The sequence below is a fragment of the Manacus candei genome, unplaced genomic scaffold (assembly GCF_025592945.1).
Source record: "Manacus candei isolate 608988 ecotype Guabito, Panama unplaced genomic scaffold, ASM2559294v1 h1tg000131l, whole genome shotgun sequence".
In the NCBI taxonomy this organism is placed as follows: Eukaryota; Metazoa; Chordata; class Aves; order Passeriformes; family Pipridae; genus Manacus; species Manacus candei.
In genome coordinates, this window is record NW_026138179.1 from 1,248,637 (window position 1) to 1,274,433 (window position 25,797).

Consider the following 25,797-nt stretch of genomic DNA (forward strand, 5'->3'; position numbering starts at 1 on the left):
GCTCTTAGTTATCTTGTTGTATCTTAAGAAATGAATGATTCTGTTACTAACTAAATCAAGCATAGTCAGGGCTATAATTCCCATTGTAAAGGCTACACAGTTAAATCGGTGTCTCTGTTTCCCAATCACATCCAGAACTGCTGTTACATTAAAAGCAAGCAAGAAAATAGAGTTACTGGTCACTATAGGTAGATTTTCTTACCTTATTTTTCCCCAATTTTCAAGTCAAACGTGGTTTTACTAGTCAATATTAGTCAATTGGAGGGAACAAACAGATGGCAATAAAACTTTCCCACCATTCTTAACAGCAAATTACTGTGGAAAACAGTGTTGACTTGTGGAGTAATCACTTCCTGTACCAGATCATGCCTGTGAATTCTGGATAGCACGGGACAGAAGGCAGAATCAAGCAGACTTAGTGCTGCTCCTCCTATCTTATAAGTAATTTCTAAGGCAAAGAATATGAAGAGCCAGCCAAGCAGCTATTTAAAGGAGAAGCTATCCCACTACTATAAACCATAGTGTAAGTAAGCTACAAATATTTCATTGCAGAGATAAAATTGTTCTGTGTGGCTGTTGGGAGGGTTAAGTATCATCTGGAAGATATGAGCACTCTCTGTTCTTGCACAATATCATTTTGTACAAAATGGCAATGGAAAGGATTTTCCTCATTAACGAACCATGATGGGAGGAAGAATGAAACTTAAGCCAGTTAATTTTTCCTGGATCATAATGTTCTTCATTTTTAGGTCATTTAAGTTCCATATTAATTCCAGAAAGATGGAGACTTTGCAATCCCCTGCTCCCTCTCTCATTACATATGTAATTGTAAAAGCTACCCTGCTGTAATAAAACATTAATCTCTGTACTTCTCATTATGGGATCCCAGACTCCCAGTGATGGATGAGCATGCAGCAGAGCACATTTCCACAGTGCACTGGAATATCACTGAGTCATCATTTGGAATAGGAAAGCACAAGGCCAGAACTTAGACTACACCTTTTTGTTTGTTTGTTTTAAACCTACGCTAAAGTAACTTCTGAGTCATATCATATACAGAGATACCTGAGATTTTATTTAGGCACAGTTGTACCCAATTGAATAATTCTGCATATATACAAATACAAGAACTTTAACTAGCTTCTGAAATGTGCCTTCCTTGCAGTGTTAAAGACAGAATTCATTATACCCAGGAACACCAGCACATGACATGGGCATAGACAAACATTATGCAGATTTAAACAAAAAAGACTGGAGAGCTACTACTTCATTGCAGTTGATATGACAGTACTTGCTTTGTAATACAGTAATGACAGAAATTAGTACACTTCTTATCTGAGGATTTATCAATGCAGTTTATTTCATCTGCAGACATGCAGAAAAAGAAATCCTGCACTTATCTTCATGCAACTGGTGTTCAAATATAATTTCTAATGTGGATTTTTACTTCTTTTTTATGTGTTCTTTGGTTCGGGATAGCCACAGTCTACAAATATATCTGGAAGATACATGTACCTACTGACAATAGCTACTTACAACTGCTTTTAGATTAAACACAAGCAAACAAACCAGCCAACCACCCCGGACTGAAAAGGCCCATCAGCCAGCAGTTTTCACTAAACAGAAACAAACACTGCTTTCCCAGCTCTCAGGAGCCTTGGCTGGAAGCTCGAGAAAGTCTAAGCTCAAAATGACTGCGTTCTCTGAACAGAGGAGTCCTAAATCTTTAATTAACCGTGTTCACACAGAAAGTTAAATAGAGTCCCTTCAAATATCCTGCTCCTCAAAGCTCATTGCCCTGGTCATGGAAATTGCAGTGTGCATCTCAGCCAATATAAAAGTCCTAAAATCAGAACTCAGTTTCTGGAGAAACATAAGAGACTCCTTGGTCCCTTCATCTGAAAGAAAACTGGGGCCTAACTCTAGTTAGGCTACTGACCACAGCTTTTATAAGATGAATACACATAGATATCTAAATAAGATTTGTATACTGTAATCAATGCTCTGGCACATATATATATATATACACACACAAACACAGATGTATATATATTGTCAGTGAGTTCAATGCAACTTCCACAAACAGGTCTTTTAAAAGAGGGCAGAAACCAAAACAAAAATCTAAAATTTAATCCATTATTTAATCCATAATCCATATAAGTATGCAGAAATCAGTCTCTCACACACACTACTTAGACAGAATGTGCAAATCTCCCACAACTCTGAAAACAGAAAACAAACTGCAAAATCATCCCATCTAACTTGTTGATTCTTACAAAAAGGAAGGTTTCCAGTGGGAAATCCCCATCTTTACACCAAAACACTCAAAATCAACATCACATAAGCCTCAATGGGATGGTGTTGTTTTGCCAGGCTGTGTAACTACACTAAAACACACATAGCCTTTATAGTTTATTTCCCTTCACCCTATCCAACACAAAATGTTGAGTTTCACATACCCTTCAGTGTGTCCTCTTTTGTAGAGCAACACTAATATCAGTTAAATTTTTAAAAAGTGTTGGAAGTTCTAAGCCTTTAACATTCTCAGTGCTTATCCAAACTGCGACAAATATGAAGTTCTTTTACTTTCTCAATAATTATCAAACAGAAAATACAGAGCATTTTTAGAGAAAGATCTTAAGATCATGCAAACTGAAAAATAAAGGTATGAAATTCACTATCACTAGACATTATTCTCATAACAGGCTTAAAAACTACTTGCAGAAGAGTGACTGTAAGAAATGAAAGCTGCCCAAAAGAGCCATCTTCTGCAAAAGCAAATGTGCCTTGTTGGGGGACAGCAGCCATCTGAGAGACCTCTGCAGTGCTTTTGGATTAAGGCTAAAGAAAAACATGGTAAGACATTTACCGTAGATAAAAAGGACACAGGAATGGCAAACTCATTATGTCTTACTATCATTCCATAAAAACTCAGCATTCATAATCTAACATGTATTACACCATAAGGATTCAAAAAACCTTGAGTTCCTTGGTATTTTACACTTCCTATCACAGTCCACCAAACAAACAAGGCAAGAGTAACCTTTTGAAAACTGCAACTTTTATGTGTATCAGATGTCTGCTTTAGTTTTTAAGTAACACTACAGTGCTCTCTTTCCCTAGATATGTTGTTTCCTCCTATTGTCTTTTAGTTCTGATTTACTAAAATTAATTGTTGTCTTTAGCACAAGCATCAGAGGTAACACATCAACATCCACCTGACATCAAGAAGCAGGGGTAAATACAGATTGTCATTAGCCAAATGCTCCACTTTTAAAATGAAAGTACTCTAAAGTGCATCTGACCTAAAAAGCATGTCCTGCTGGCAGCACAGCTCCCTGGGAAGAGATGACAGTCATTTAGCTGGGCTGTGTATCACCAACTTCAATCCCTTACAAGTGGCTGGGTGTGGACAAAACCTATTCAAAGCAAAACCAGTCGAGGTTTAAGCACACTGAGGTTAAACAACACCTGAAGTGATACAAGACACAGCCAAATGTGTTGTGCTCTTCTTTCCCTTCAAATATATCCAAGAAATTTTAGGGGCATAGCAGGCCACACTGCTCTGACCTCTGCAAAGCAGCTATTTTTACCCTCTTCCAAAGCCAAAATACACTTTGCACAGAAGCCCTTGTGTCTTTCCATTTAAAATGGGGAAAAAAAAAAAAGAAAAAGTTGTGCAGATGATTGGCTCAGATGCCACGAGCACAACGTGTTTATACTGTAGTTGCACAAAGCTACACAAGCTGAATATTCCTCACAGAAGCGTCACCTGTATGTGTTCCTTGGCCTTTGAAACTACTTTGAACAATTTTATTTCGAACTTTCTGCCAGAACACCTGTTTCTTTGTTCTTGTTCTCTTGAAGATACCAGCAGAAAAGGTCACTTGTACTAATAAATCCATGCCAGTTTAAAAAATTGGTTGTAATTAAACTGTAGAAAAGCACTATCATGAACAGAAAAACACCTAGATATTTAAAGAGCAGCTTTATATGTACAGAAAGTACTGGCAGTTTTCATATATAGGGGGACAGCACAAGGCCTCACACAACTCAAATACCTAAAACCAAAGCTAAACTTTGTGCACACTGTCTGTCATCTATAAATCAGCATGTTTTCTGCAGATAATTCATAAGAATTTCTATAAGCAGAAGGAAACAATTTCAACATGCCACACAGAGAAAACATGAAGTAACATCAAGGAAAGAATCCAGATCTCCCAGTTCCTAAATTTTACATTCAGTACATCAGGCCTCTTCAGTTTTTCTAAGGACCACAGTTTAACATAAAGATAGTTTAAGCTGAGTAAATTCACCTCCCCAAAACTTAATTACAATTAAATTTCACTGTTTTATACAACGAGGACTAAGAGTAAGAACGAAGGGGGAAAAAAAAAAAGCTGAAATTATTATTTTGCTTTTGTCTGAAAAACAACAGTTTTTTTCAGAAATCAGATTTATAGCAAAGGAAAATGAAGAATTGTGAAGCTAATAATGGAGCAGAACTAATTTCCGAAACCAGCAAAATCTTTCAAACGGGATTTATTAAGGAGACAAAAGCATGCTACACAGAATGCTATCTCTAATAGGAATTAGAAATAGGAAACCCTCATGTAAATTCTGCTTTTCTAGTTAGTGTTCAATCTGTCTCTACAGAAATCTGCCAGTTCTATGAGATGTCACGACTAAAGTGAGAAAAGGTATAACGTGTCTTAGGTAAAAGTACTCCTCTGGTGATGTAACACTTGAAAACACCTCATTTCTGATTTAAAACAGTACACCAAAGACACTAGAACCAATAAGAACAGTTTTAACGTTATCTTTTCTTTTTTAATTTTTCAGTGCCCTGCAGTAAAGAATAAAGAATACAATGGTAATTATCAATAGGCAAAAATTCAGGATGTGAAATACTGATAAAGTTTGATATAGCTGTAATTAAACTTCTAATACTCAGAATCAAACAAAAAAATCTCTACTACAAACTAAAAATGTCTTATTTCCCCATGTATTCTCTTCTCCCTCTCTAGAGTGTTTTCTATTCTCTCTCAATGTTTCTGACAAAAACATGAAACAGCTTGGTCATACAATAGGGTAGTTCCACAGACATTTCAAAGAACACTTAAATATTAAGAAGCTGCAAATACAGTCTAGCAACAAACATTTTTACAAGTATTTATGCCCTTTAATCTTTTGCAAATTCTTCTAGTTCTGAAAGTTGGAGTGATACATCAGCTTATTTCAAGGTTTTTATTGGCTGATTATTTGACTTTAAAAGCAAAGGGCAGATTTAGGTCAGATATTCATTTATTATTTCCTTTATTTAAAACTTTATATAAAAAAGTCATCAAAATGGTCCAGGAGAAAAAACTCAGTCAAAGGAAACTATTTTGGAATCCAGATCTCTGATAAACAAGCTGCATATGGCAAACCAGCTGTTAGTTGCACACCTAAGTAATTCCCAGCTAGCTGCTCATCTTATCCATCAGCTGCACTTGCTCCAGTTCCACACTAAACCTGGAAGTCAGGCTTCCTACTCTGGAATCAGCACTATCATCCCAAAGGACTCTGTGCTACGTTTGTAGCTAGTAACCAGGCACTGTTTGCTGCCAAACACCAGCAAAATAAGCACTAACAGCATAAGCCACATCAGTTCTGTCTTCAGGCAGAAAGGTTTGCAGCCTCACTGGAGCCCAACCATCTCAGAAGAGAACAGCTAAGTACACTGCAGTCCTTCCTAACAGCAAGCAAACAGAACACAGGAGCAGTCAGGGCTTTCCACTGGGCTTCCTCATCCTCTCACTGCTCTAAGAGCTGCCATGGACTCCCAAGTGACCTAAACACTAGAGGTTTATTTCCAATGAGAAACTGTAACTGGGGAAAATATCTATTATGCACGACGCAGTCAGGTCACAGTTCTGCCTAGGAAGCAATAAAATCACTTGTCAATATTTTCCAGAACCACAGAAGACAACCTATAAGCATTATGTCCATTTATTAGGACCCAAATCCCACTTTATTTCATCATGAGTTATTCAGGCCAGACCACGAATGCAATGACGAGACAATGGGATGAAGACTCTACTTGCAAAATAGGTTGGATGCTTCTTCTCCTAAAGTCCTAATGGGACACAGATTCTTCCAGAGTCACATCATCCTGTATTAGTCATTCCCTAGAGGAGGAGATGTGCTTTGGGAGGAGGAGGAACGACAACAAACAAAAACACTCGTGCAGGTTATCGTTTATTCCTGCTTTACTAAATAAAGTACTGAGTAGCATTTTGTAACAGCAGAATTAAAAAAAAAAAAAGTAAAACCACTAAAATATTTCTTTTGTTCAAAAAACATCTATGCACAACACTCAGCTTGTACACACACTTCTGAAATTTCCAAGAAATGTCAACATTTTGTTCCAATCACATGTGGCAGCAGAAACTCAGCAGTTTCATTTTCCTGATGGCAAAGTTTGTGGGCAGAGTTTGGGGAAGGCTGTGGCATAGAGATGGACAATTAAACAGCCATCAATTCCCCATGCAGTACAGTAGAAAAAAAAATCTAGCATTCCTTTTAATTTAACTCCTAGCATACTTTTTTCTTCTAAGGTTCCAGCAAATTGTAGGAATATTAATTCTCTTAAAATAAAATATAGTCTGTCAAGGACTCTACTCCCTATGGCCAAAGAGATGAGCTGGAAATCTGTACCATGCAGGTCCTAAAGACAGTGATAGACAATACAGAGAGAAAAACTAAGAGGAAAAATTATAAAGTTAAGGCACTTATTTGGGGTTATAAAGTATAACTTTGTTCTCAAAAATTTCATCAAGTCAACAATACTGGAGAAGTATATATGTCTTACAAATGTTAATCTACATTCATGTACGTCCTTCTGGTAGGGGTTGTTCTCTGCTGGTCATGGTTTATATAAGTCACCCATCAGCGATTTAAGCTTTTGAAGTTATGAATAATATTTCTGTACAGTCTTAAGGAGCTAATAGTACCTTTGGCCAAAGGATTATTTAATATTTTATAAGGAACATAAGACAAATAAAAATAAATAACACCTTTCACATCTTTAATTACTGAAAGCTACAGGGATTCACATGGAATTTTTCAAGGTAATAGAGCACAACTGGTGCTCATAGCTCCATTAGAAACATTTATATGCAAAACACTCCTTTTTCCAATCATGAATTTCTTTTAAGATTCATTATTGCCCTATAGTACTTTTGTCTGAAAAGAGACTCTGGGGAGATGACAGTTTCTTTGGTTAGCATTGTTGTAGCTGACAGAATGCATAAAAGGCAAAATGCTTTTTCTCCAGCTTTCAGCCCGAGCCAATCAAATGCAGAAATTCTCAGCCTCTTCTCATCTCGAATCCTGGATTTTGAAATTTACAGAATAATTGTAGCTTTCCAGCACAGAATCATTTTGTCACATAGCCCAATCTAGCTGGCATAAATGCTGCTGGTGCCCTAAATACCATTAATACATCAGCCTGATCAAAAATCATTGCATATTGTTAGCATTAATGCACATTTCATTATGAAGAAATGATCTCTGAAGGCACCCTACACTTACCTTCCTATCAAAAAATAATTTATACCTGGAAATGGGGGGTTTTTTCCTCTCTCTTCAGCTGGTATTTTAGGCCCCTAACTGGATTTCTGAGCCCTACTGTGTTAAACACTTGTACAAAAAGTCAGTCTCTGTATTGAAGAGCTTACAGAATCTTTCATTTTATTTTTAGACAACTGAATAAAGTGACTGGAAAGTACAAGTGAACATCATAATGTGGACTGTTTAATCACTGTAAAGTCTTTATAGATATCACAGCAAATGAGAGTTTCAAAATTATGGGCTTGAAAGGAAGAAAGGTGACCTCAAAGGATATTTAGAGCCAGCTTCTTCTAAACACAAGGAAAGGTAAAACAAAAGAGGACTGTTAGAAAGCTTGATAAATAAACTATTGAGACACTTTGCTCATTTGTAGTTCAGAATAAAACTAACAGCAAGTGAGGCAGAGCCCAGCTAAGCAGCTGGGAGAAGCTGGAAAGCTCCTGTCACTGTGTACCCAAGGGGTACCAGGAGAACCACAGAGAGGCTGACTCAGGAACCAGGCAAACACCCTGAGCAGCACTGATGGCAGCTGCACACAACTCCATCAACCTTCAGAAAGGAGGGGGTTTTTCTCAGTTTGGGAGAAGTCTGGAATTTGGGAAGCCTTTTTGATGGTACTTTCTGGTTTTGCTTCAGTTCAATGCAAGATACTGCGACAAGTCTAAGGGCAACTGCATTTAACATCACCCAGGAGTTCAATACTTAAAAAAACCCTCAAGCATTTATTTCATTAACAGCAGCACTTCAAGCTACACCTATACTGTCTCTTCACCCCTGGGTCATCAGGTCTTTTAAAGCCCCATGAATTGAGAAGCCATCCAGAAAATAAAGGTCTATAAAAGTCAAGACAACATAAGTACCAGAAAAATACTTCATCATATACTGGGACAGAAGAAAAGCCAGCATTGGGCAGGCAGTATAACTGGCCCAAGTGTGCAAACAGCACAGACACCTGAGCTGGCACCAGTTCAAGGGAACGCAGCCACATGGGGTGCCTCAACCCAGTATGGACAACAGGACACACAAAGAACTGAGTTAACACAGTCCTGGGGGTGAGGCAACAACCTGTGCCTCTCTCAGGCTCTGCCACCTTCCCAGCAGTCTGGCACATCCCCTGCCAGCCCAGCAATGCTGTGCTCCAGCAGTGCTGCTCTGCACTGCTCAGCAAGGCACCACCAGCCAGCCCTGCTCACCAGGAACTGCAGCCATCTGTTTGCCTCTGCCAGGCCCCACTGAAACCATCTCTGACATCAGCACTGTCTCCATAGCACCTAGAAAACTTCTGTGACTTTTTCCAGCATTAAAGCAAACCAGAGCATAAAACTGGACAAATTTAAATGCAAGATGACATTTAATAATTTAATAAACTACTCCAGATGCAAGAAGTAACTATGTGCAAGTCCATTTTTCATTTCTTCACAGAAATCATGACTTAGCCACTGTGAATCTGCACCAGGAAGGACTGCTTTGCAGTTCTTCCCACCTGCTCTATGTGTTTTCACTGTACCCTTTGCACTGACATCTGGCACCTCAAGCAGCCCTGCATAGTCAACTAAACGAAGGAATTGATGCAACTAAAAACTTATGTAGCAGCAGTGATTTGCACAATCTTAAAACTGAGCATGTGTCTGCATGCCCAAAGTACTACACTGTACCACAGAATGCCACACTGCAGCTGACAGCATCACAATCTTTACGGGACTACTTGTAGGCAAATTGGTAGAAGGGCAGAAAGAGGATCTAAATGGAATTCACTATCACCTGCTGTTCTCCCAGTCAGCAATCTTACCATTCACATGCCACTGGATCCCTTCCTCTGTCAGAGGTACCTCAACTTTGAGATATATCCTCTGAAAAGAATGGGCAGGTTTTGCCTCTGTTTCTACCTGTTTTCTTAGATTTCACTCTTTGCTGTACCAAAAGGAGTTATTTGCTTGCTGCACATGTTTATTCCATTTTCTCTGGCCACCAGTCTTCTGTGGGTCTGTTTTTTCTTTAGAATGAAAATACTCATCCATTTGAAGCAGAGTTAAACTATTCAATACAATGTAACCCCTGTGGACTCTGCCTCCTATGGAGGGTTATTACCCTCCTCTCAAGCGTTCAGTTCACTGCAACCCCAGAGCAGCCTCAGTAGTGATCCTGCTGCACACAGCAGCTTCCCTAAAAATGTATCCTGTAAGATCCCTTAACAGCCAGTCTCACAAAATTCTACTCACACAAGAGAAAGGACATTTTGGAAAAGCAGATAAAGTCAGTTTCTAATATCTTAAACCACAGAAGACAATCAAATTGATTAAATACCAAATATTTATTTTGCTAGTATTTCTGTTTTCTAGAGCACATTTGATGCCAAATATTTTATCTTCAAAACTAAAAGCACAGTCAGCACTAAAGCAGAAAATATGCTTCCATGTTAGATTTTTTTGAACTGTAGCTTAGACATTCTCACAAGTTCAGTAAACGTTAGGATGCCAAACTGCTTGACCTTGTTTCAGTACAGGTGCTATGCAGTACATGGAACTATAGAAATTGTAGGTATCTGCATCTGAGACAAATTCCAGAGACAGCACAGCGATGCCTAGCAGCAGCACTGCCTGGAGACTCTTTCAAAGAAGGCACTTATGAAAAATGGCCTTTTGATAGATATCAGTGTAGTAAATTTTTTTTTCCTTTTGCCTCATTTAAAATCCTTGCTACACTGCTCTGGGTATGTACCCTTCATTACTAGGTCACTTCTTACCTTCATGCCTGTAATTGGAGAGTAATGATGCCATAATGGGCTCACAATGTCAGTGAGGTGCGAGCTGAATCAAAATCAGTATATTAGCCTCACCAAATTAAATCTGAATTTGCAGAAGCATATTCAAGGGATACAGATGTAAAACAGAGCTAAGTTATCCCCCCCACCCCAAAAGCGTGACAAAGGAAACTGAGTCTCATCATAAGCACATCAAATATTCTCTGTCCAAAATGAGATTTCTTTAACCCTGGGAAAGGAGCTTTTTGAACCACACAGCATGTACTGGTTCTGCCTTGCAACTTCCATGTTCAAGTTCTACACTTAAAAAATAACCAAAGCAGGAGATGAAACATTAGCAACTGCTCCATGACATTGAGATGGATAAGTACAGAGACTCTGCCACACTGACCTCAGAACACACGTTAGCCTGGAGAAGGGGAGGCTCAGGGGACACCTCATCACTCTCTACAAGACAGGAGGTCGTAGCCAGCTGGAGGTTGGTCTCCCCTCCCAGGCAGTGATCAGTTAGACAAGAGGGCATGGTCTTCAGCTCTGCCAGGGGAGGTTCAGGTCAGACATTAGGAAGAAATTCTTTACAGAGAGGGTAACCAGGCATGGGCTGCCCAGGGAGGGGGTGGATTCTCTGTCCCTGGAGGTGTTTAAGGTGAGACTGGAAGTGACATCAGTGCCATGGGCTGGGAACCACGGTGGGGTTGGACCAAGGGTTGGGCTGGATGATCTTAGAGGTCTTTTCCAACCTATGATTACACGTGTTTATCAGTGTGCACATCTGCAACAGGAGAAGGACAAACTCCAGAACTTCATGCCCACACCTAACAAGGAACACAAGAATACTTCTCAAAGCCCAATCAAAACTGTATTAAACTTACTTGCACTTGACACCAGCAAACAGAACAATGCCCTAAGCAGCCAGTAAAATACAGTGTCCATTCAGCCACAAATGGAAGGGCCTGGACCTGGAGCTCACAGAGAGGGGACTGTGCTCAGGGGCCAGTTCTCTGCATGCAAGTTATTTCAATCTCTACAATCACCATTTAATTTTTTTAAAAGCCTAGAATTTGCTTCAGCTAACACTGGCAATATAGAAATAACATGATGCCTTAAGTCTCCAGTTCAGTTTTATGACAGGTCTGTAAAGCAGGTACCTCAACAATTCATCTCTTTTCCCTTATCACGTTTATGTGAATGTCTCTGAATCCTACTGCTCTGAGAGTTATTGAATTAAATGTAACCATTTTCAGCCTATGTTCATTTGTTTGTCAGAGGTTCACTCAGCTATAAGTGCAACACTGGCTTATAGACAGATACCCCATAGCTCCTACATGAAAATTACAGTATCATTGTCTACTTATCCTGGATTATTGAAAGTCCTTATTTCAACTGTGCAAGCACTGTACAAAAGAAGTACTCTGTGGGCAAATATATAGCTCTGTTTTGATTTGTTTAGTCTTTCCTTTTTTCGCCTCAAAAGTCCACAGAAACTTATTAGTTTGTTTCTTCAGTTGCAACAATTAATAATTCATTTTTCAGACAGTGATTTTTAAGGGATCAAAGACAAGGCCAAAACATCGTACAAAAAGACACTAAAATAATTTCAAATAAAATTAATTATTCAAAAACGTAACTAAAACTCTTCCACAGTGCCTGAATCTGCAATAGTAAGTCACATAACTAGCCAGAAAGACCACATGAATCAATATGACCACCCTTTAACAGCTCTGCCAGTATAAAGGATGGCTGATGGCTGATTTAAATAAGTTTCTTTCCAACACAAAACATTCATTTTGTTTGAACTACAACTATTTTAACATAGGACTCAACACTGCTAAATCAAAGTCAGTAGGAATTGCACCATTGATTACAGGGATAGAGCATCAAAATGGTTATCCCAGGCTCCAGGTCAGAAAGCAGCACACCTCTAGAAGCAGTTGTGGTACCTCAGAACTCACAACACTACTAACAATTGCTACAGTAAATTTTAATTAAAGCATTTTCCTCTTGTAGTTTCCTCAACACATGACATTTTTGCACTCATAACCTGCAGCTTTCCTTTCCCAAAAGCTAATGCTTTAAATAAACACATCCAGAACAGAGGTAGCAAAACAAAAGCTTTTTTCACTGTTAAGTCCTAGAAAATTATTTGCCTGCACATGTCAGAAAGCTCACCCCTGTCTTACTCAGTTTTGGGGTACTGAATTGAGTGGGGGTTGCTGTATAGCTTGTTTCTTTACTTTTTTAAGTGTTATTACTGCCCTCACAGCATTCTAAGATCGTCATGCCTAGCTACAGAGACCAGATTTTCAACAGATCAGTTCAGTTAGGCACAAAATCAAAATGGACAAATCTTCACAAGAGCTCAGAACAGTCAGTACTAACCTCTTTTGAACATCTGCCCCAATTATAGATGCCAAGTACTTGAAAACCTGGCTCCAAGCTCTTAAAAATCCATTTTCATATGCTCGAAACCCATACTACAGCCAACAAAGGGACTCCTGACACTGGTTTTTCTACCAGGGGAGAAGCAAGACAAGAGGTAACCTAGAACAGAGGGTAAATCTACTGAATAAATGCACTTCAAATGACAAAGCTTACTACTACTACGTTTAGTGGCACAGTCCAGTTTTGGGTGTAGCTCCTTTTTTATTTATATATTAGCCTGTCTGAGCCAGAACTGAACACCCTTCCATTTCCTCATGGTGTCAGCCTGAGGTGTTGCTAGGGACAGCAGACAAGGGCCAGAACAATGAGCTGGTCGAAAGAAAGTGTAGCTATCCCTCACACCTTTCTCTTCCTGTAACCAAATCAGGTTCAATGCACGTGAATTAACTGAGTTTACAAACCTGGGGGAAAAAAGACAAAACCAGAATATTCATCCAACTGTAAATTTATACAGCTGTGAAAGAGAACATAACCATTTGCTATTTCAGTGGGCTAGAATGTTATCACTTAGCTTTAACACACACTCCAGGAATCACTTCCTAAAAGAAATTGTTGTGCAAAATGAGATTGAATTATACATTTTGAAGCTTTCACACCTTTGAACTTTCATGTAAAATATGAAATAATAAGGCCAAAATTCTGCCCTCAGCACAATTCTTTGTCCTGAAGATATGAATAAAAGTTGTTCTTCTATTGGAGTTTCTTTGAGGATATTTGAATTTGCAGTACAATAGTTGTTCACACTTCTATGTTAAAATATAAAACTGAAATGACAGTTTTGGCCAATTCATACAGTTATTACACTAAAAAGTCAGTTTCCATTAGTTCCCTGAACTGCCATACAGAAAAAGTAGAATCATCACTTATTTTTTGCTGTGATCAGATCTATATGGAGAAGTCTCCAAGCATTTGTTAAGGAACTCTTGCCTCTAAAACATGTGCATGACATCAAACATAGAAGCGTTTGGCTTTTTACTTCTACCACCTGTCCTGATAATTTAAACATGTTATTTTCTTAACACAAACTATATTTACGGCAGTTTCAAATACAGACTTCTCAAAGAGGCAATGTTAATTCTAGCTTATCTAAACACAGATAATTCTTATGAGAAAACACAAACATCAGGGACTTAATGTAAAAACCTTCTAATACCCTAGCGTATAATTACATTATTCATTAGCAAGTGACTTCAAGTGGGTGTAATTTAATGTTTACTTCCTGTCCCTTGAGCAAACACAACACAGAATAGCTAATCAATTTGATCCCAAGATTCTAAAGTCTCAATAAAATCTGGTAGAGCTCACTCCAGGCTGCCCTCGAGGATCAAGAGTGCTTATCCAACTCAGAGGTTCACTCACTTAAGGGGGAGGATGGCAGATCCACGTGCCTCCTGCGCTGTCAGCATTTCTCGGTAAATTCAACCGAAAGAAATTGTCCTGCAAGACTTACTTATCACTTGCTGTTGCCCTTGCCCAATTCCGTGTTTTGTGCGCTGGGCTGGTCCCTGTGAGGTGCCCTGAAAAGGGGCACACGCACCCCGAGCCTCACCTCGCACCTCCCTGCGCTGAACCTGGCACAGGCCACTGGCTTCGGCCTCACCCGGGACCGTCCGTCAGGAGCTGCACACTGGCAAACAAAAAAACCCAAAAGACAAAGCCTATTAAAACAACGCTTATTTAGAAACAAATTATTTAATAAAACATTCAATTACTTAATAAAGCTTCTGCCATTCAAACACCTTTTTTTCCTCCATGCTGCCCAGCAGGGTTAATTCCCAATGGCAACACTGGAGAAAGCGCCCTGAGGCCTTTCCAAGGAAAACCCCCACCCTGAGGAGCGAGGTGACCCACGGGAGCTTTACGGGCAGAAATCCCGCGGCACCGCCCGCGCCTCCCGCTCACCGGCCCGTCTCAGCTGCCGCTCTCGCTGGGCTGGTCCGGCCCTTTCCCTGCCCGTCCCTGTCTCTCTCCCGTGCGGTCCCACGGCCGAGGTGCTCTCCCTGGGCTGGTCCGGCCCTTTCCCTGCCCGTCCCTGCCCGTCCCTGCCCGTCCCTCTCTCCCGCGCGGTCCCACGGCCGAGGGAGGCCTCGCGCGCCCTCAGGGGCCGCTAACGGCGCGCGCGCCCCGGCACGTGCGGGCAGCGGGCCCGCGTTCCCGCCGCGCGCTCTCCCATTGGCTGCTCGGGGCGGGGGCGGGGCCGCGCCGTGAGGGCGGCGGCGCTGAGGGGACAGTCAGAGGTGGCCGTGCTGCTGCTCTGGGAAGGGCGAAGGGGCAGCTGGTGTTTTCCTCCAGGCGATGTATTATCTGTACGTTATTCTCCTCAATGCTGTATTTGTTTGGAGGTATTGAACGTTGGCTCCAGAAGTAAAGTGTCGGTGCCCTCTTGACAAACAGCCTCACTTTTCCCTTACCTGTATCTTAACAATGCTTCGCAACAAACTTTTAACAACACGGTCTTTATACCTGGGAAAAGATGCCTTAACTGATTATGATGACTAAGCTCTGCCATCTTTACTGGTGCCAAACTGCCTGGCTGGCTTGCCGGCCATTTGCCCACTTGTGCCAGTTCCTAACCTGGGGAGTGACTGCAGAATGGACTCGGGACTGAGCGAGGGCCTGGCAGAAGTTGCCCTGCCTGGAGCAGCCGATAATCCTCTCTGGGTGTAGGATGGCTGCTCCTGTTACCTGTTGCCTTCTGGCACTTTTGTTACCTGGCATCTCCTTGTGGCAGCACTGGCTTTCCTGCTGCCTCCTGGCAGAACTGGAATGCAACAAAAAGCTAGGAAAGGGAAACTTGAGGTGGCCTGAGTAAGAAGGGAAATACCATGAAACTGTGTTTTAATTCCTGCTATATCTGTAGCTAAGTGGCAAGGCTTGAGGCGTTGGGAGGGGTGTTGAGCTCTGTCAGCTCTCTGTGAGCCTGTTTCCAACTAATGGAAAAGGCATTCAATTGGTACACGGGTTCTCTGTAGTTTTCAGAGAGAATGGCTTCATCTAAGACTTGCACCACCTGGTTCTCTAAAATAGCTTAATAGTAAATTTAGGTTGTCTTGCTTATGCTGATTCTTAAACTGTTTGGATTTTCTTCTCTGAACTGTAAACATATTAATTATTTTGATCAGTTACATTGACTTATTTTTGTCATTCTGATTATCAGTTTTATTCTCATTATGACATTACTGGTTTGTTTACATCTATTTTGTGTACCTAAAAGTCTGAGATGGGTACTTCATAATTATGTTGGCTTTTTGCATTAATGTGTGATCTATAATGTTTTGGAGCCATTCCATACTGTTTATTCAATTAGTTTGCCTGGTTTGTGTATTAAAAATCTTTCTGCATCTTGGAAAGTAATCTAATTTTCTATATACCAGAAAGATAATCTTATTCTGTAAGAAATTTGACATGATTTTCAATATTCTATTTGTCCAGGCCATAGCTGTTTTTCTTCTGCAGGAGTGGTCAAAGACTCATCAGTGCTTAAAGAGTTTCAGGAGAGCTGTCTTCAGCAATGAGCTTTTTTCTTGAACTGTACAGCTTAAACACTAATTATACAGCACATGCTTGATGAAAACAGCATGTACTGAAGCGTATATCTGTGTAGTAATGCTAAACACAGAAACACCATCACAGAACTCAAAAGAAGGATGCAGTTTTCATCTTGTTCTCAATGAATGGCAGCAGTAATAGGCTGGAAAAGTCATAAGAAAAAGTAACTTGGCTAACAGAAAGTCAATATAGAAACTTTTTTTAACATTTAGGTGCTTATTTTGGGTATTATACACCTCCTTTTTGTCAGAACTATTTCTTCTTACAATGGAATCAAAATTTGAGATCAATTTTCATGAGAACTTGTGACACCTCCCAGTGCCTGAAAAACTCTTCAGTTCTCAAACTTGTTCTTCCTACAACCTCTGCCTCCCATGCATTTAAGTCACTCTATTTCCAACAATATGTTATGGCCAAATTTTTCAGGATTTTGTTTCTTGTCAGTGTAAAGAGAAGTGGATTGTACTAAAAATATTTGAAAGTATGCAGAAACTTGACTGCAAATATTTAGCGGGTCTCAAGATGCAGGTGTTGGAGTTGACTGTTATGAATGTCTGGAATCTTACTGATAGTAAATTTGTAGCTGTGAGAAATGCAAACTTTGTGGAAACTATTTTCCTCTTAGTAGACCTGTTTAAATCAGGGGGAAGGGGTGGGGTGATGTCACAATTCTTAGCTTCTGACACCGCTTTTCATATTGAATACTAAGAGCTAACTTTTTGCAAATGAATTCTAGGTGATAGAATTATCTTTTCAGTGCTAATGTCTATTGAGTATTTTCTGTACTGACATGTAAAATCTTTTTTTCTCACTTGTATAATTTGATGTCTCTGTACTATTTGCTGCTGGTTTTTTCAGGTAATGTATGACCTTTTAATCATTCCATTGTCTATTTGCTTCTGCACTGGTACTGAACTGTCAGGCTTGGGGCCTTATCCATTGCCTGCAGTTCTGCACCTCATCCACATTTTACAGAAACTGTTGGAATTGCGTGAGTCCTCTCCCTTCACTTACGTGCTTGGCAGCAGCTCCTTCATGGGTAGAGCTGTTGTTTTTCCTCTCTACTGAATGTTCCAGCTCTGGCAGTGTCAGTTCCTTCACCAGCCATCTGTCTTGCTGGCTCACTCACTATCTTAACAGCTCTCCTTCTCAGACTAGATGTAAGTCCTAGGGAGTATGCCATCAGATGTTAATTTTTTATTCAGAAGCTTTTAACACAGTTGTTGCTGCACACAAATACCCTATATTTCAATCCTCTCTATTCAGTCCTTGGCAATTGGTTGCTTTTTTCAGCCTCATCCTTTTTCCAGGTTCCTTTGCAACTTGTTTGTCTATCACTTCTTTTCCTAAATTTTTAGGGTGATTTTCTTCAATTTGACAACCTAGTTTGCCCCTGAGTTCTATCTGGAAAGTGCATGTCTGAATGCAAGGAAGGTCTAGCCCAGTTCTTTTCGTTGTTTCACAGTAACTCTGCAATCACTGAAAGAAGCATCTAAGTACTTTCAGATGTTACAGAAGTCAGGTAACAGCTCCTGAGAAGTGTGAGATTGATACCTTTTGTCAATAAGTTAGATAATAACTTCTTTGTGGTGACATTGGTGTTACAGATGGGATAGATTGTCTTGTAGCTCAGGGGCTGGCATATTGCTAAACAATCTAGCAATCTTTTTGATGAAAAGTTCTATTTGCTTGTAAGCTAGTCAGGCCTAGATGCAAAATTGTTTTATGAAGCCCCAAGAGTATAGTATTCCTTATTATAGGAGCAGTTTGTTTTATTTTTGTACTCTATACCTGCTTTATAATCTTCCAATACCTAAGATTCAGTCAGATAGGGTTGAGAGCTTTATAAACCACTACTTGGGTTAGAGCAATTTCAAGTTACAGAAATGAATCACACAGATAATAATTTCAATAGAGACATACCAGATTTTTTTTAATATATATTGATAATTCTTTCTCAGACCCTCTGCTCCTTTCCTGGACAAATTCAAATATTGTTTATTGCTAGTGCCAATTAGTCAGCCAAGCATCTGCCCTGGCAGCTGTCCTCATGAAGAAGGCCCCAGAAGATTAAAACTCCTGGGACACTGATAACATGTTAGATGTTACTGTTTGTCATCTTCTAGGTATCTTCCATACTTCTTGTTTCTTAATGATAAAGAAAACTGAGTGTGCTTACAGCAGTAACTAATAATTAGCAAATGGATTTTATTTCCCCACTGTACCTATGACCTCCAGCATTAATTTAGACCTGTCATGTTATGCCTCTAGCGAGGGACTGTGCATCTGAGAAAGGTTTGTTCCAATCTGAACCTTTGCCTCTCAAACAAGTCTTCTCCCATTGTGATGCTGTTATGGTGGTAGAATTGTGTTCATAATAGATCCCTCTGTTCTGGGCTAGAAAGTGAAAACTGTATTATTATATTGGTAACAGAATTTATGCCAGTATAATAATTCCAGTAGTACAGAATAGTCTTACTAAAAGTTACACAGTGTTGTTCTGGTATTTTTTTGTGCACAGAAAGTGAAAACAGTCAAGTAAGACAGCAGCATGAAGAGAGTGAGAGTGTTAATTTTTTTTCTGTCTTTCTCTCAGACAAGTCAACTCCCTAATCCCAGGACGTGACTTCCAATAGGAAGGTAGCATAGTGCTAGTCTTTGAGGCACAGAAGTTGTCTCCAAAACCCTACTGAGTGAGGTACTCAGGTGTGGTCATGACAAGCCTTATAATTAATCATAACCATGAGAGGCAAACAAATTTGAAAATGTCCAGAAGTCTGCAGCTGTGAACTGGTAACTAATATACTTTTTCTCATTAAGTGAAGCTGCAGATATCTTATGCTAAAAAGAGCAAGTAGTCAAGTCCAAGAAAGCTGGAGACAAAAACTGGTGAGCTACAGCTTATCTTCCCTGCTTGTTACTAGGATATACTCTGTAGTCTGGATTCAAACTAAGCATTATCCTATTAATATTAAGGAATGTCATCGTTGTTAGGTGAACGTGCTGTCTATGTAAATTTACTGTGCTGGAAATAACATGTAAACTTGCTTCAGAAGAATAAAACTATTCACCAGAATGTGATTGGAAGGGTATTTTAAGAGCAGATAAAATCTACTTACGTGCCAGGCTAGAAGGAGCTAGCTGCTACTTAGCATGCTATTAACTAAAAGGAATCTCAATTAATTCCCTCTGAAAAAAAAAAAAAATTGTTAAGCCTTTCAAGTTTTCAAGATTTTGTGCTTTAAGTAATTTCAGTTACCAAAGAGAATTCCTGTTAACAAACCAGTCAAAATTTGAACCAATACAGTTAAGGAAGTGTGAACTGAATTAAAACTTAATTTTTCCATTAGGCTAATAAACTCTTTCCATCATGGAAAATACAGAGGCTTTAGCTTCATCATAGTTTTTACATTGTATTCTGATTAATCAAAATTATCTGAGTAAGTCACACTTCCAGCTGGCAAGACATGCTCATTGCAACCTCCGAAAGTAATAGGAACATCACTGCAGAGTTTATTAATCTTCCATCCTTCTTAAAACAAGGCTTGCTATTCCATTTACGTGTAATATGTTCAGTAAGAAGTTAGATTAAGTGACTTTTCATATCCTGTAAAAATGGCTGACATGATACAACTTGTGTTGTGGCACAGACATAAAGACTATGTATAGGAAAGTGCTGAATTGGGAAATCTGGAGCTGAGCCTTGTGGTATTGTCAGAAGTAGCTCTTCAGAGGCAGATTATGAAATTAGAGCTTAATCTCTGCTTGACATAGAGTTAATATGCAGCCATTCCAGGGCTGAAGCTGTTTACTGGTTCTTCCATCTGTCAGGATTTTCCTAGCTTTTCTGGGAAAGAAATACATACCTTTGAAACTGAGACTGCAGAGAGGAAAGCTTTCTTTGAGGCTGTGTTATGGAACCCTTTGGAAGAATTGTAGGTAGCTGCTGGCAGACCACCAGGTGAAAGAGTGATTGGGTGTAATGGAAGAGTTATTTACAATAACTAAATACACTAAAGATCCTTCTCCTCTTGGAGAACACAAACTTCTATCCTCTGAATAGATCTACTGACATATCCCAGTCCACAAGGAAATAATAAAATTAACAAGGTTCTTATCTTTCTTCATTTGTCTGTGGCAGTTCTTTAGCTTGGATAACAGACTCTTGTCTATGCTGTGTTTTCTAGACTCTCCCTGTCTTCTGCTGGTAGGGTCCTCAATGGAGTTCAGCTTGGAGCTGGATGAAGGATTCTATGGAAAAAGCTATTAAACTCTGATCTCTCATCCCTATGACAGTACTGATTTCACAGAAGTAACTGTGATGAAGGAGACAGCAACTGAGTAGTTTTTCTTCCAGTCTGAGACATTTGAAGTGTTTTGGGGCATACTCACTATTCTGATTATTTTCACTTGTCATTTCTCACCGAGACAGAACTTCTCATTGTTTTCAATACCAATGACAGACTGTTCTGCTTAGCAATATGGGAAGGGTGGAGTAACCTGTACAGAAAGCTGCAGCCCCTCAACAGATAGCTGCTTATTTTTCTTAAATAATTTTTCTCTTCCCAGAAAGGGTTAAACTCAGATTTTCTCCATCCAGTAACTGCTTAGTGAAGAAAGAAAACAAAGTTGCACAATTTCTTGAAGCAAGTGATGATGAATTTTTCCACTAGCCTCTTTGCAGTTACCCTAAAGGAGTCTATAGATTTTTACCCCTTTCTCCAACATGGTTGTATCAATGTTTTGAGTAAGTGAAGGGAATAAAGCGACTACTTAATTCTTCTTTTGGCAAAGAGGAGAGAGATTAAAGCAAGACATCCTTGCTTAAAAGTGAATAGATTCTACTGTACTTGAAGCACAGTATAGGTGGGAAAGAACTAAAAAACCACCAAAACCTGTATTGAAGCAAGAATGTTAATCAATGTTAACTCATTTAGAAATAGTTAAGAGGGACAGATGGAATCCAGTGATTCTGTCTCTCTTACATGAGTCATTTCTAAAATATATTAAAGGCTGGTGTACTTTTCAGTGACAGATATGGCTTGTCATTTTAGAGGTTATTTTTGCTATTGTTAACACTGAAATAGATTGTGCTTGAGTAACAGTAGTTGACAGAAGTCTTAACTACCTCAGAGAAAATAGTTGTCTTGCATTTATTAGCTTGGCTTTCAGGTTTGAGGAGCTGTATGTGGCTAAACTTTGAGATTATGTAACAGTAATAGAATCCTGTTCAAGTTGATGCCTTTTAGAATACAAGGGAGCGAGGGTGAGGAGCGGGGGGTGATTGTTAAACTCTTCCCCCAGTGTATCTCTGAGAGAGCAGTGAGCCCCCGGACAGAGCCCAGGCCACGCTCTCTGCAGCGGGCACTGAACTCATCGTGCACCGCGGGGATTTTTCCCTTGGGATGGTAAGGGTCAGCTCACATGCAGAGTGCTTGCTTTCTGCTCTTTAAATATATTTTTAAACCTTAAAGTTGTAGCACAAGATTCAAGCCCGAGAGATTGCTCAGTCTCCCTCACCTTCACAGAGATTTTCTCTAACCATAAAGTTGCTTGTTCCTGCTTTGACCCAAGAGGATATTTGCTGGTCACTTCACCAAGGCATGGCAGCATTCTGCTGCTTTTAGAGTAAAAGCTGAGTGACTCTAACAGGGCCAGGGTGAGCATGATTAAGTCAAGAATCATCAAAATCTAGTGACTTCCCAGTGGATAAATACAACCTTATGTGCAGGGCTTGTCCCATGTCCCATTACTTTCCTCTTGCCTCCAGCCCAAGCACTAGAAACAAAGCTGAGTAGAACTTAAAGCAGGAAAATCTTATATTCATTGCAATTCTGCATAGATTCTGTTCCCAAACTACACATTTCTCAGGAACTAGTTGTTCTAAACAAAATAAAATGGAAGTGAATATTTCTGCACAAATCTTTGTCAGCAGTGTGTTGTCAGCTCAAATTATGTCCCTCTTTACAGCAATGTCACAATTCAACCATAGTCTAACATTTTGCCAGAATTTAGAGTGACTTTGACCTGTGAGACATAAAAGTACATGATTATAGAAATAATGCCTGAAGTGAGGTTACAGTTTTCTTCTGTTTACTCCTGAATGTTGAGGAGAACATACTACAAATGCTTAAACACTACAGTTAAATATTCATAAGTTAGAAGCTATACCTTCAAAAATTGCTGAAAATATCACTTGCTACTTGAAGGAAGTTATTGGGATTACTTCTTTTGAGTTAGCAGGCCCTCTCTTGTGAGAGGAAGCAATTTGGTAATTGCTTAAATGCACATTGCATTGTGCATTTAAATATCTTCTTTGAAGAGTAGACTTGGGAGTATCATATAAGAGTTTAGAGGCATTTATGGGCATAAGTAAAATCTAGTTATGTTTAATGCCAAGCATTGCTAGAATTCAAGCAGAGAATTTTTACTATACAATACATAAAATAATTTTTTCTCATTTTAGAATTGTAGAAAATACGTAGGCCATCTCAGCCACAATCCAGGGAACAAAAGACCATATTAAAAAGATGTTTTGGCAATAGAAGGTACTTCAGTTCTCCTTAATAAAGGTATGTGTCTTGTCATTCTCCCTCATATAGACAGCAGTAAAAAAAAGTCTTTGCTTTTCAATAGCACATGTTGATTTTTAACTATAGCATTTTTGTACAGATTGTGCTTATAAGGATTTTTTTTTAAGCCTTTTGTTACTGTATAGTGTTGTCATAAGCATGGCTCTAATGTTAAAAATATATCCAGGTCAGGTTTTCGTGCAAGCCTTTTTGAAAAATAGACTTTTACTTAAGTGTAATGGAAACATTTCCATGACTTCAGCAGTCTACTGTAGAAGTTAAAATAAACATTTCCACAAAGAAATTGCAACTTGAGATTTAATGTACTGTACTGAATGCACGATAACTGGGAAAGTTGCAGTGGATCCTACATCTGAAAAATATTGATTGTCTATTGCCCAAGCTGACATGCAAGTAATTAGCATAAATGTTCTATTTGCAATAGCCTTTAGCATAAACAATGTCTGGGGACACACGTGTCATTTTTAGTATATTTTGGGCAGACCAGATCGTTGGCTCTATTAAAAGCTGCCCCAGCTTCATTAGTACGAAGCAGCTTTGTCTTTGTCCTGACTGACCAGGTAGAAACATGAATGTGGCAGCAAGCCCAGAGTCTGGGTTTGTGAATTATAGCAGTGTAGGGGTGTGGTCAGAGCATGCTGCTTGGCTTCTCAGATATTTGAGTGGCTTCTTGAGGGCTATTACAGCCAGCAGCAACAGAAAATATACTGCTGAAATGTCTACAGTGTCCTTCTGCTATTAAGCCTCTTATTCCTACCCAAAAATGAGAACCTATTTTAAGGTTTAACAGTGTCCTTTTAAATTAGAGGCAAACTGCTCCAGGGAGATATTCAGAGTGGGTTAGGCAGTAGATACCATCACTAAACAGAGCTAGATCTGTTAAGATCAAAATGGTTGACTTGTCACACTATAGTAATTGTTCCCTGTGGAAAAAATTCAATAGCATTGCTTAAATCACACACAGCTGATCACGTGCTCTGAGGCTTTGCTGGTGCTTAGACTAAAAGGCAGAGGTAGGGAGGAGCTGTGTCAGGAAATCTTGTCATTCTGCTGGGGAGGGGGGAAGCTTGCCTTGCATACAGTCATGTGCACAAATTGATTTTTAATTTTACACTAATGCACTATTATAATTGTTAACTCGATTATTCCTAAAAGGCTACAGACATTATGGTTATGCCCCTGCATGTCCAAGGTACCTGCTGGGAGGAGAGCTTTTGGATGTGCAATGACAGTCAGATAGTACCCAAACTGTTCAACTTCTTTTTATTACAGTAAAGCACAAAATCTGTTAATCTGCAGCCTATATAAGACAAATTGAATGGATGCTATCTTGGAAATGAATTACATACCTGAACCTTAATCATTGGTTTAAAAAAAAAAAATCCTAGTCAATGAATATAAGAAGTACTATGTTTCTATCCAGACTGGAGAATCTCTAATAACATGGGAACTGGTGCTTTTAGACAGTTGCCTTACTGCTCCTAGCAATTGTCTTTCTGGCTCTTTTTCTGGTGTAATACATGACATAGTAACATGAGGTGCAGGGGATGCCTTAGACACAAAGAAATTCTAGATACAGAGCAGAAGTGAGTTAAGACGAAGTGCTAGGAGTATACTAATTAGATTGTATTTGGTATTCCAAAGGAAGCAATTTTTTAATCTTAGTTTGGTTCTTCAGTTTCTTTTCAAAACCAGCACAGAAACTGTGCAAATCCCTGGTCTGGCTACAGGCAGTCTCTTAGGTTAAACTTTTCTCACTGTCTACACCCAGGAAGAGTGCTGAGTTTCTGTTTTGCCAGCCTCCCCCTTTCCATGCCACACTGAGAAATTTTAAGTTAACCCAAATTACCAGCATCACAAAAGGGGTACAGCTGCATGCTACTCAATCTAGGGTAAAATACAGTCTTTTGATAGCTGAGGAATACTCACTGATCCTGTGACAACAGTAGCTACTACAGTACAAGCAGTTAAGAACACTTGCTGCTTGATTATGCACATTTAATAGGCTTGCTCAATTCACTATTCATCACCCAGCACTAAGAGGAAGCCTGAAGCATCAGGCATAGCAGCACAATGCTTGGCTGTAAATGACTTCATGTAGGATGCAACTTGTCATTTGGCCTTAAATACAGCGGGATTTTTTCCTCCCTTTTTCTGAAACCTCTTCACAGAAACACTGTGTCTGCTACACTGTCTCTAACCCTCTGCTGCTTGTCCAAGCTTGGTGAGGCTGGGGATCCACACAGAAATAAGTAAGAAATGATTGCTGTGCAAAATTTATACAAGCATTACAGTTAAGGAGGGTACTCAAGGAAACCATTTTGCAGTCTTGACTATAACACTACCTTACCTGTATGACAAACACATCTTTTCCACCACTGAACCATGAGAATAGGAACAGGATTCCACGAGCAAATGAATATTATTAGGGGGTTTTTTTCCTACATCTAACTAAGCACAGATATTTGCAGCTAACCAGCCACCCCGCTCTTCCTTTCCCCGCTCCCCGGAAATTAAAATAACAAAACTACTCAAAAAGCATATGCACGGCACCGCTTTGTTCCCCGCGCTCGCCTCGCGGGGCTCGCTCCCCGCCACACCACTCGCGCCTCCGGCAGCCGCCGGCTCTCGGCTCGGCCAAAGCCCCCGGAGCCGGCAGCTCGGAGCAGAGGGCGGCCGGGGATGCAACGCGGAGGGGCGGGGAGGGAAAGGCTTTACCTGCCAGGGGCGCCCGGAGCTGCTGCATCCACGGCGGGGCGCGGCGGGCGGGCACTCAGAGCGCCGGGGCCATGGCCGCGCCGGGAGCGCCGGGGAGGGACCGCCGCCGGAGCCTGGGCG

At 39.9% G+C, this 25,797-nt stretch overlaps 1 protein-coding gene and 1 long non-coding RNA gene across 4 annotated transcripts in view; one reads left to right on the top strand and one right to left on the bottom strand.

Annotated features, from left to right (window-relative positions):
• The window catches only part of SMPD3 (sphingomyelin phosphodiesterase 3), an 83,881-nt gene extending 69,477 nt beyond the window's left edge, over positions 1 to 14,404 (bottom strand). The window contains exon 1 of one of the 3 annotated variants that reach the window (XM_051771276.1): positions 14,367 to 14,404. The gene's annotated coding sequence lies outside the window, so the exon portion shown is untranslated. Of the gene's footprint in view, positions 1 to 12,754; positions 12,872 to 14,122; positions 14,210 to 14,366 lie in introns of those variants that run through there. The other 2 variants (XM_051771275.1, XM_051771278.1) reach the window with 2 other exon arrangements.
• Positions 14,405 to 14,938: 534 nt separating this feature from the next.
• LOC127462596 (uncharacterized) overlaps positions 14,939 to 25,797 on the top strand; it is a 71,182-nt gene continuing 60,323 nt past the window's right edge. The window contains exons 1-2 of the long non-coding RNA XR_007900497.1: positions 14,939 to 15,123; positions 22,833 to 22,938. This is a non-coding gene — a long non-coding RNA (uncharacterized LOC127462596). The remainder of the gene's footprint in view (positions 15,124 to 22,832; positions 22,939 to 25,797) is intronic.